Source organism: Theobroma cacao, chromosome 3, assembly GCF_000208745.1.
Source record: "Theobroma cacao cultivar B97-61/B2 chromosome 3, Criollo_cocoa_genome_V2, whole genome shotgun sequence".
NCBI lineage: Eukaryota > Viridiplantae > Streptophyta > Magnoliopsida > Malvales > Malvaceae > Theobroma > Theobroma cacao.
The window spans coordinates 7,260,845-7,270,479 of record NC_030852.1 but is presented as its reverse complement, the minus strand read 5'-3'; the positions used below and the strand labels follow the sequence as shown (position 1 = coordinate 7,270,479).

General features: G+C 34.1%; 1 long non-coding RNA gene across 4 annotated transcripts in view; it reads left to right on the top strand.

Annotated features, from left to right (window-relative positions):
• LOC108661203 overlaps positions 227-9,635 on the top strand; it is a 12,693-nt gene continuing 3,284 nt past the window's right edge. Inside the window, exons 1-3 of one of the 4 annotated variants that reach the window (XR_001926942.1) lie at positions 227-466; positions 999-1,122; positions 6,233-6,299. This is a non-coding gene — a long non-coding RNA (uncharacterized LOC108661203). Of the gene's footprint in view, positions 467-998; positions 1,123-1,403; positions 1,548-1,821; positions 1,988-6,232; positions 6,376-9,635 lie in introns of those variants that run through there. The other 3 variants (XR_001926940.1, XR_001926941.1, XR_001926943.1) reach the window with 3 other exon arrangements.

Here is a 9,635-nt window from a genome sequence, read left to right as displayed (position 1 = left end):
GGAAGCTTTGACTCTAATTTTTTTCAGCCCAAAACCATCCTTATCCTCCCAGCAATATATTTTCTTCTTCATTCTTGAAGCTTCTAGCGCCATTCTCTCATTCTCCCATGGAAAACTAATTTCCTTTCATTTTCTTTCCTTGTTTTCTTTTCTCTTCTTGCTTCTTTCTTCTCCCAACTTCTTGTGCACCAAAGTTACAACTTCTAACCCCAATTTCCAGCACATATAAACTCTAGGAGAAGAAGAAAGAAAAGGAGAGGAAGAGAGAAAAAGCTTGGTTTTGGTGATTCAAGTAAGAAACGGTAAGAATTCTTGCTTTTGGCTTGAGTAGTCTTTGAAATTGAGTTAGTGACTTAGAGAAAAGTCTTGTGGCAGCAAAGATTGGCTTGATTGGAGAAAAAATTGATAACATGTAAGCAAATAAACCCATGGGTACATGAAGGACTCAAAGTGGAAAAGGAAAACGGTAAGCTTAACACTATGTTTTAAAGCCTACGGTTAGTTGAATATTGTGGGGAATTATGGTTGTTGAAAGGATCTATTTGCATAAGCTAGTTGAAAATTGTTAAGATTGTATGGCATGTCGTTTGAAAGAAATGAAAAAGGAATATTGTGGATGGAGGTTTGAGAAACAAAGTATTGAAAGTTAGATAGATAACGATGCGTGCAAACTCGAAAATAATTGAGTGAAAGTGAGAATGATTGTTGCTGCCATATATGTGGATTATGTGTGGAAATATAAGATGAATTTGGGTGGAAATTATTTAGAAAGGCTGAAGTAGACACGTGATATCATAATTAAGTTGCCGATGATATAATCGAAGGAATTTCGTAAGCAATGGATGTAAGTAATTTTGGTAAAAAATGTATTAAGATGTGAGTTAATTGAAGATGGTTTCATGATAGGATGAAAAATATAAATTGAGTAAGGATTAATTGATTGAAGTGCTACTTGTATCCATATGTAATTAAGTATATTGAGGTCGTATTATTGCTAGGAAGTGCAAAGATAAGGTTAGAGTATCGTGGTGGCTTGTCGGAATAAATAACGAGCGATTGGCCAGTGAAAATAGTTAGAGACACCTCCGAACAAATAGCAACTTAATATCTCGTTGTTGCCAGGTGAGTGAACTTGCATTAAAATGTTTTGGAATAAATGATTTTATGCTTGATTGAGCCACTTGAAATATTTTGTTGGTTTTCTTTAAAAGTTGCATGGGAACAAGCCCTTGATGAAATGTTTTGATATTATGAGATATGAACATGATGAATTCATGAGTTTTTACATTATGTTGGTGTGTATATTATACATTAAATCATATTTTTGTGTGATAATTATGACCCAGCCATGTGTGATATAGGAGTGCACATGAGTTGTGCTGACCTAGCCATGTGCGGTGTAGGAGTGCACATGAGCTGTGCTGACCTAGCCATGTGCGGTGTATGAGTGCACATGAGCTGTGCTGACTTGGCTATGTGCAGTGTGGTAATGCACGTAAGCTGAGACAGAGTTGGGGGTGAGGCCGGTGGTTATATATATATGTTTATATAGTATATATATATATATATATATATATATAGAGGTTTTGTAAATTATATTGTGGTTGTTTTGATTTTTGAATGTTAAAACTTGAGAAACGATTTCCACTTGATTTTCACCTCAGCAAAGATAGATTTCCGTTGTGATAAGAAATTAAGTTAAATTGCATTGTCTTCAACATAAATGCATCATGATTTCTAAAACTTCCTGTATTGATGCTTGTTCTTTTCCTATGTTCACTCATTGAGTTTATACTCACGTTTTTAAAATTCATGTTTTAGGTTTCTTGAGTTAAAAGTGATTGGATCCTAGGACGAGATGCTCCTCCCTATACATTGCTCGGTAGGTTTAATGTGACATTAAGTGTTATCAATCGTGCCCAGAGTCACTCCGCTGACGGTCAAGGTCAATTATGTGTATATGAATATTTAATGTGAAACATTAAGAATTATTTGTTAATCTATTTATGAATATATTGGTGGATGATGCCATTATGAATGAATGATTGGATTTTATGAATCGTTTTCAAAGAAACGGTATTTGAACATTTCGAGCTTTGGATTCTAAAGGAATAGGGACTAATGTATAAAGATCAATTAAGTAGGCTTGCTTGGGCTTAGTGGCTGAGCCCATTGGGCCCTTGCATCGATCATGGCCTGAAAATTAGGCTGTGATAAATACCATGCAATTGGTCCTTGAAAACTAAATCCATTATGCATGCATTTGGAATCACAAATTCAACACTTGTAACTTGATATGCGATTGAAATTCTCAATCATCAATCACAACTTTTAACTCATAAGCATTCATCCATACATACATATGTATCATCCCTCAAGTCATAATAATAGTGATTCTTCGTCGCTTCATTACCTAAGCCATCCATTATTGTGGTACTTTGCTGCCCCACTATTAGGCCGTCCATAAGGTAACCAACCCTTATATAGATAGTGATGGTGATATTTCGCCACCCCACATCCATAGAGTAACCAACCCTAATATATAACAATAATGGTATTTCGTCGCCCCACTACCTAGGCTGTTCATATCATCACATACTTATCACATTCATATAGCATTTCATAAATGTATGATATCAACCACCATTTTGTTCAACACATTTATAAGCAAAAGTCATCAGTTTCTAATACTTATACACATGTATATACATTCACATATAACATAAGAAAACATTTTCCATTAACACATATAACACAATTATAACAATAGTATCCAAATCATACGTAGCTCTTGTTTTGGATGTAAACCTTTTCAACATTAAGGGCTTGTTCCTATGCATACTTTCCAAGCATTTGATTCACAATATTCAAGTATTTCATGCCTTCATGAAAACATTTAAATGCATTCCCTTACCTTAGTGTTACCTTTACACTAGCAATTCCGCTTAGTTTGCTCCTTTAACTAAAGAGCATTTTTTCTACCCAAGTTTGCTGCTTTTGAATGTGATAGATACTATTAAAGCTCTAGGCTCTTTAGTTCAATATCAAATGAACCATTATTGCCATTTTTAATTCTCATTAAATCATTTTACAAAAATCGCATATTTTTACCCCTTTCTAGACTTAGAAATATCCAATTGTGATAGTTAACTAAGGTATCAAAGCCACAAAGGATAAAAGAAAACATGGAAAGGGCTATAATCGATAAAAAAAATCATGCATGATAGATGATAAAAGAAATCTCACCTAAAAAATGACCATTATGCCCTTGGGTTAAATACTAACTTACATTTATTGTAAACATTAAGGTTTTAATTCTCTCTCCCTTAAGGAAATTCTTCCTCAAATTTACGCAAGTGTACTAGCCTTTATCTCGAATAAATGTGGGGGCTCAACCCTTATCTCATCCTCAATTTTTCCAAATCCATTATTCATTGGTTTGTTTAAATTATAGTCCTTGCTACCAAGGCTATATCTTTAGATCAAAATTTCATAACTTGTTTGCTCAATACTCCATTATTTAGTGTTCCAAAGTCATTTAAAGATGCAACATAAATTGGACTTGGCTATCTTTGCTTGCCTAATCTCATAGCTATTTTGTCATGGTCGATGTAAGCAGGACTTCTACCATCGTTCTTGTTTGTAATCATCCTTGCCTAGTGACAATAGATGACGTCTGTTAGAGCATCTATTGACGAGACATCACCATCGTCCTTGTGATCCCCTGATAAAGAATTTCACAGAAATTAGGACTAGTTGGTGCTCATGTAAAGTAATCCCCATTGTGGTAAGTCATTCAAATAAAGTCTATATGGCATCATTAGAGAATAACATTTTTCCTTCCCATTAACTCATAATATAATGGGTTTTTCCTAAACTTATTATTCATTTGTTTATTTATTTTGCATTACTTCAACATAATTCATGTCACGATTCTCAAGGAGATATAATGTAAAGCCTGACCTTATAAAATACTTGTCATGACATACATGTGATGGATAATATGTTTGCATGCTAGGAGAGTCCCGAAAAATTTACAAAAGTAGGTATTGTATCTAGAGGTACAACAAAGTTGATTTAAGCCTCGAACTAGATCAAATAGAGATTTTAGGGTGAAATTGAAAATTTTACAGTCTAGGAATGATTTAAAATAGTGATTTAGAGTTCGAGGATCAATTTGGAGTCAAACCGAAAATTTCACTATCTAGGGGTAAAATGGTAATTTTGCCACTCGAGGACAAACTGAGAATTTTTTGAAAGATTTTGATCACATTTGACTTATTGGAGTATAATTTGAGTTTGAGAAGTGAAGAATTTTAATTTCGGTGTTTTTTCGAGGAAAGGGGCAAAATGATAATTTTACACACCCAACACTTGTCATGCTCATAGAATTCATCCATTGACTTTTTATGTTATGGATACGTGAGAAAATATATGTGGTGGAGATAAAAAGTTTAAATTTTTAAGTTTTAAAAATGGACCAATAATAAAATGACACTTGTCTAGCTTAGAATATTTTATTATTTCCTTTAAAAATCAGCCTATAAACCTCTCACTTTTCTCCCAATATTCGGCCAAGTAAGGAAAATAGGGAAACAAAGAAAGAACAAACCCTAGGTGGAGAATTTCAAGAGAAAAAGTGTGGAAAATCAAGGAAAACAAGTGAAAAAGGTAGGATTTCTCAATTTAAACTTGAAATCTATTTTCCTTAAGCATTTCTCCTTATTTTCCATGGTTAAATTTCATGTTTTCATGGTGAATTCATGGCTAGCCGAATGGGTATGGAGAGAGAATGATGTTGGATTGATTTGATTTCAAGTTATGTTAGTGTTTTTAGTTAGTTTACCATGTCTAGAAGCAAAACAACAAGAAAAGAATTCATTTTCCCCATCGCCCATCAATGGCCTAACCTACATTGTATTGAGTGAGGATGAATTTGATTTTTTTTTTATTTTAAGAGAATTGGTTAGAAAATGATGAATTATGGTGTGGAAAAGTAGTAGGAAAAATCACGGTGTTAATGCACCATTATTGATAGAAAATTCTAAGAAGAAAAGTGAAGATGGTTTTGCCAAATTTTAGGTTATTTGACTTGTGTTTGGTGAATTAAGGTATTGGAAAAGAAATGGAGCAATTTAGAGCTAAATTGGACGCGTTGGCCAATTAATCTGGAGATAAGACGAATTAGGTCAATATCGGGTTTAGATGGTTACCCATGCATTTTGCATTCCATATCATGCATTAGTAGTCTAAATTAGTTTAGTTTCGATTTAGTGCCAATGTAGTAAGTTTCTCGATTTTGTACTATGTTAAGGTGGTGAGTCCTCCGATAAAGGTAAGAAAATTGCATCCGAGGACCAGTAGTCAGAGTACTTCGAAAATCCGCACTCTAGACATTGTGAGTAAACTTACTATCATTTTAATTATCTAGGGTGGCTTTTAGATGATTTCATGAATTCTATGGAAAAATGGATTTAAAAAGGTAAATTTTCATGTTTTATGAATAAATGTGTTTTAATGAAATTAATTTATAAATTGTTTTGAAATTAATAATGATTTTGAAAAATAGAGTACACAGAGACTGCTATTTGTTGCAATTTGATTGTTTAAATTAATTGGCTTATGATAAATCGGGCATGATTGGTTGGTGGGTAATTGTATTGAAATACGGATTGTTTGTTTGCCTTGAAAGCCTGTGAATTACAATAATTGCCATATCATGTTATTGAATTTTATTGATTGGTGGGATAATTATTAGCTTATTGCAGTAGGCGGGTTCCGTGGACCAGCCTATGAGAGGGGCACGGTAACCCCATTTATGTGTGCTCACCTCAGTTGTAGAGGCGCGTAGGGTAGCTCCTGAGGTGATATTTGAGTTCACTTCACGCCGAACCACCACGTGATGGTGAACTCAACCAATGCCAAGGAACGGCTGTGATGTCCAACGAAAAATGTGTTTTATGCGAAATGTGAATTTTTAACAGCCTTAACGGTCTCGGTAGGATGCCTCTGCCAAGGTGTCCCTGAGGATGGATTTATGGCACAAGCCTAGTTTTTATGAGATTCATAAGCCTCGTTACGTATTTTGATTGAAATGTGTTCTAATGCTGTGACCCAGTTTACGATGATTTAGTTTATTGTCTCCATGTACTCAACTCTAGATGTTTATGATGATGTCTGTTTACTCATTGGGATTTTATAATCTCACCACCCTCCTTTCCACCCATTTCAGGCTCAGTATAGGCTGTAGATAGCTGATATTGTCGAAGGCTACAATTGGCTTTACTTCCTAAAAAACTGTAAGTTTGCAGCCTTCATTTATTTTTGTCATTGGGGGGTCCACATGTCACTGTAAATTAAATTTCATACTCTAGTTATTTGTACTACTGTATGTAGGAATTTATTTTGCTTTTACGCTATAAAAATTATTTATGCAGTATTCTAAAAATATTATTTTATAAGAAAATAGAATATTTTGTTTAATATTTCTATTTTATTCTAACAATGATAATTTCACTTTAAATGAATGTTTTAGACATCTAAATTTATTTTTGATTTTGAAATATGTGTTCTGCACTTATATACTACATTATTAGTTGGTATCGAAATTTTCAGGAAAAATGACCAAAATACCCTTGTGAGACGAAAATTATTTTTTTTATTGTTTTAAGTTGGAAATAGTTTAAAATCTTTTAGAACGTGATATTTGGCAATGGTTACTCACAGGGGAAATGAGAAACTGATATTAAAGCCTTGCAGGGTCCGGTTGGCATTTTAGGTAATGAGTGTCAATCGGGACAGCGCGACGGTTGTCACGGGCTGGAGGGGAGTATCGGGTCGTGACAATTTGATTGGTATCAGAGCTTTTGGTTTTAAAGATCTGAGCTTTTGGGTTTAAAGTAGTTTTAAAATTTACAGTGTCAGTGTGGCCCCAAGTTAAGTTAGGTTCGATTGAATATAATGCGTGCATCTACATATATAGAAACCTACCCACTTTTGTGATGCACGAATGATTAAGTCATTACTACTTGGTTGCGTATAGGTTTTGAGGTGCACTAGTGACATACACACCATGTCTAGAAGATGCGGTAGTCTCGATACTCCTCATAGTGTTAGTGAGGGATCATTAGATTCCACTGCTAGAAGCCATTGACGCCCTGATCCAGGTAATTCGAAAAGTGGTCCATCCCGAATTTCTATTAATAGAATTCCTCTGAACTTAGCAAAATGGTTTCGTGATAAAGAAAGCTTTGAGAGTACTGAGAGTCTTGAAAGTGAGGATAGCTCTGATACTCTAGAAACTGTAAGAAATTTTCTTTTGAAACAACTTGAAGAGTACCATAGAGAATGGACAAGGGAGGAAATTGCAAGGGGATATATTCGTTCTAGGAAGAACGTGTTAGTTGTTCAACACTATCCTTCAGGCTGTGGGATGTATGTAAATGAACAACAAGAAAAGAATAAGGAGAAAGTAACTGTTGCAAATTATCCCCTTAGGAAGGTGAACGTTTATGACATTTTTCTCCCGGTTGTGGAAGAAATGCTGCACCGATGAGTTATGAGGAATGTAGGAGAATACAACAAGCCTGGATTGAGGAACGAAAGAGAAAATCACAAGAAGAGGAGAACTCGGAAAAGGATCTTAAGAAGGACTTGGAGTAGAATCTTTCGATAAGATCAAATTAAGATAATGATCCTAATGACATGTAATATTTTCATAGGATTTTGTACTACTTGAACTCTAGGTAGATGTAGTGTAAAGGAGATAATAGTTATATGTACAAAGAAGTTAATAGTTTGGCTTTTAAAGTGTATGACTAGAATGGATTATAAAGTAGCTGTTTAAATGACTGGATGTGTAAGAGAATTTTTTTGTACGACAGAGATAAATTGGTAATATAATTATTGAGGAAGGGTACAGGAGGAAGCAATAAGGTTATAAATGACATTCGGAATGGATAACGTGATTAAGTTGATGATTGTAATTTAAGCATGAAAGGGATTACTCAATGATGCCATGACATTATGAGGTAATAATCGGGCACAAATATAGCCCAATGAAGTTAAATTATGGAATATGGGAAATATGAAATTTTGATTTAGTAAGGATTGCGAGAATAAAGTGAGGAGGAAACTGAGCTGTTTTCGTAGTTAATTATTTCGAAAGTCAATAAAATTATTGGAGTACAAGACAAGGAAGATAATTAGATAGGGATGACAATAAATTTGAGGAAAGTTGTAGACAGTAAGCAACTTATGTGTGAGGTGGTATATATGTTATGAATTTATTACACCGTATGGAAAGGATGTTTTAAGGTGGGATTTTATGAATGATGATGAAAGTCAAAAGATGACATGAGTTGAAAGTATTAACTTGGCTTAGTGTGTATGACAAGCAAAGAGAAGGTACCTATACTTATGGAACTCATGATATATGTCTAGAAGGGAAACCTAATGGTTGAGGATGATTGATGTAGTGACTTTGAATGCAGACAAATAGCTTTGATGAGGAAATTTCTAATAGTTACAGCACCGCAGCACTGACTGTTCAGTGCTACACTGCTCTGAATACCTCACACCCATGATGCACGAGTATGATGGGAGTAGCACAATAATGAGCTTACAAATTGAATTTTGGCTATTGGTTATTGAGCTTTGTTATTTAGGAGTTTTAAATATTCTGGAGAATGTCTACCTGAATAAATTGAAGAGTTTCTTTATCGCCTCGTGTATGAGCATATAAAAAAAAAATTTAAGATTCTTGAGATGGCTACCTTGAGATAAGATACCAAGTGATGAAAGTGTGAATGAAGAATTACAAGACTAGTATAGAGAACCAGTTTATATAGAGTATTATTACGAGAATTTACAATTTTTGTCTTGATTCAGTTAAACGATAAGGGTTAGTAACAACATGAGGCCAATTGTGTGGCACCCTAGAAACCTATGAAGATGAGTTGGGGATTGAATGGATGAGTACGTATTTATATACCTTTAAGATTAAGTGTTTTAGGAATGCATAAACATCTTTGAGAAGAAATTTCTAATCATACACGACAAGTACGAAATGTGAGATTTTTAAAACTTGTTGAAGAGCCTAACGGCTAAGTCACAAGTTAAGTGATCATATGCTGTGAGACATAAGTCTAAGATAGATATTCCCAAGGAAATAGTCAAGAAGAGTTTTGCTACGGATTTTGTGGAAGCTAGCATTAAATTATGTGGAAGCTAGCATTAAATTATGTGGCTGTAAAGAGGAAGCCGTAAGTTGGAAGTGAAATTCGTATTGACATTGAAAAGTACTTAGAAGAATCTTATTTCAAGTCTTACAGTTTTAAGTATAAACTGTAGATTGGTCTAAGGAGAATGATATCACATTAGTATGGAAGAACAGAACAAAGGGTGAATGAAGATAATTTGGATAATGAAGCCTGATAATGAAAATTTCCTAAGGTAGTATGGAAATTGGAATTTGAAAATGCTTAAGGCATGCATGATTCGAATCAGTCTAAGTTTTTTTTTTTTAAAATGACATTTAGCAAGTGAGATGTGATTAATGACATTGTGATGTGAGGATATAGCATGATGAAACTCAAGCATATGATTGGAAATGATATAAATAATATATCAGTTTT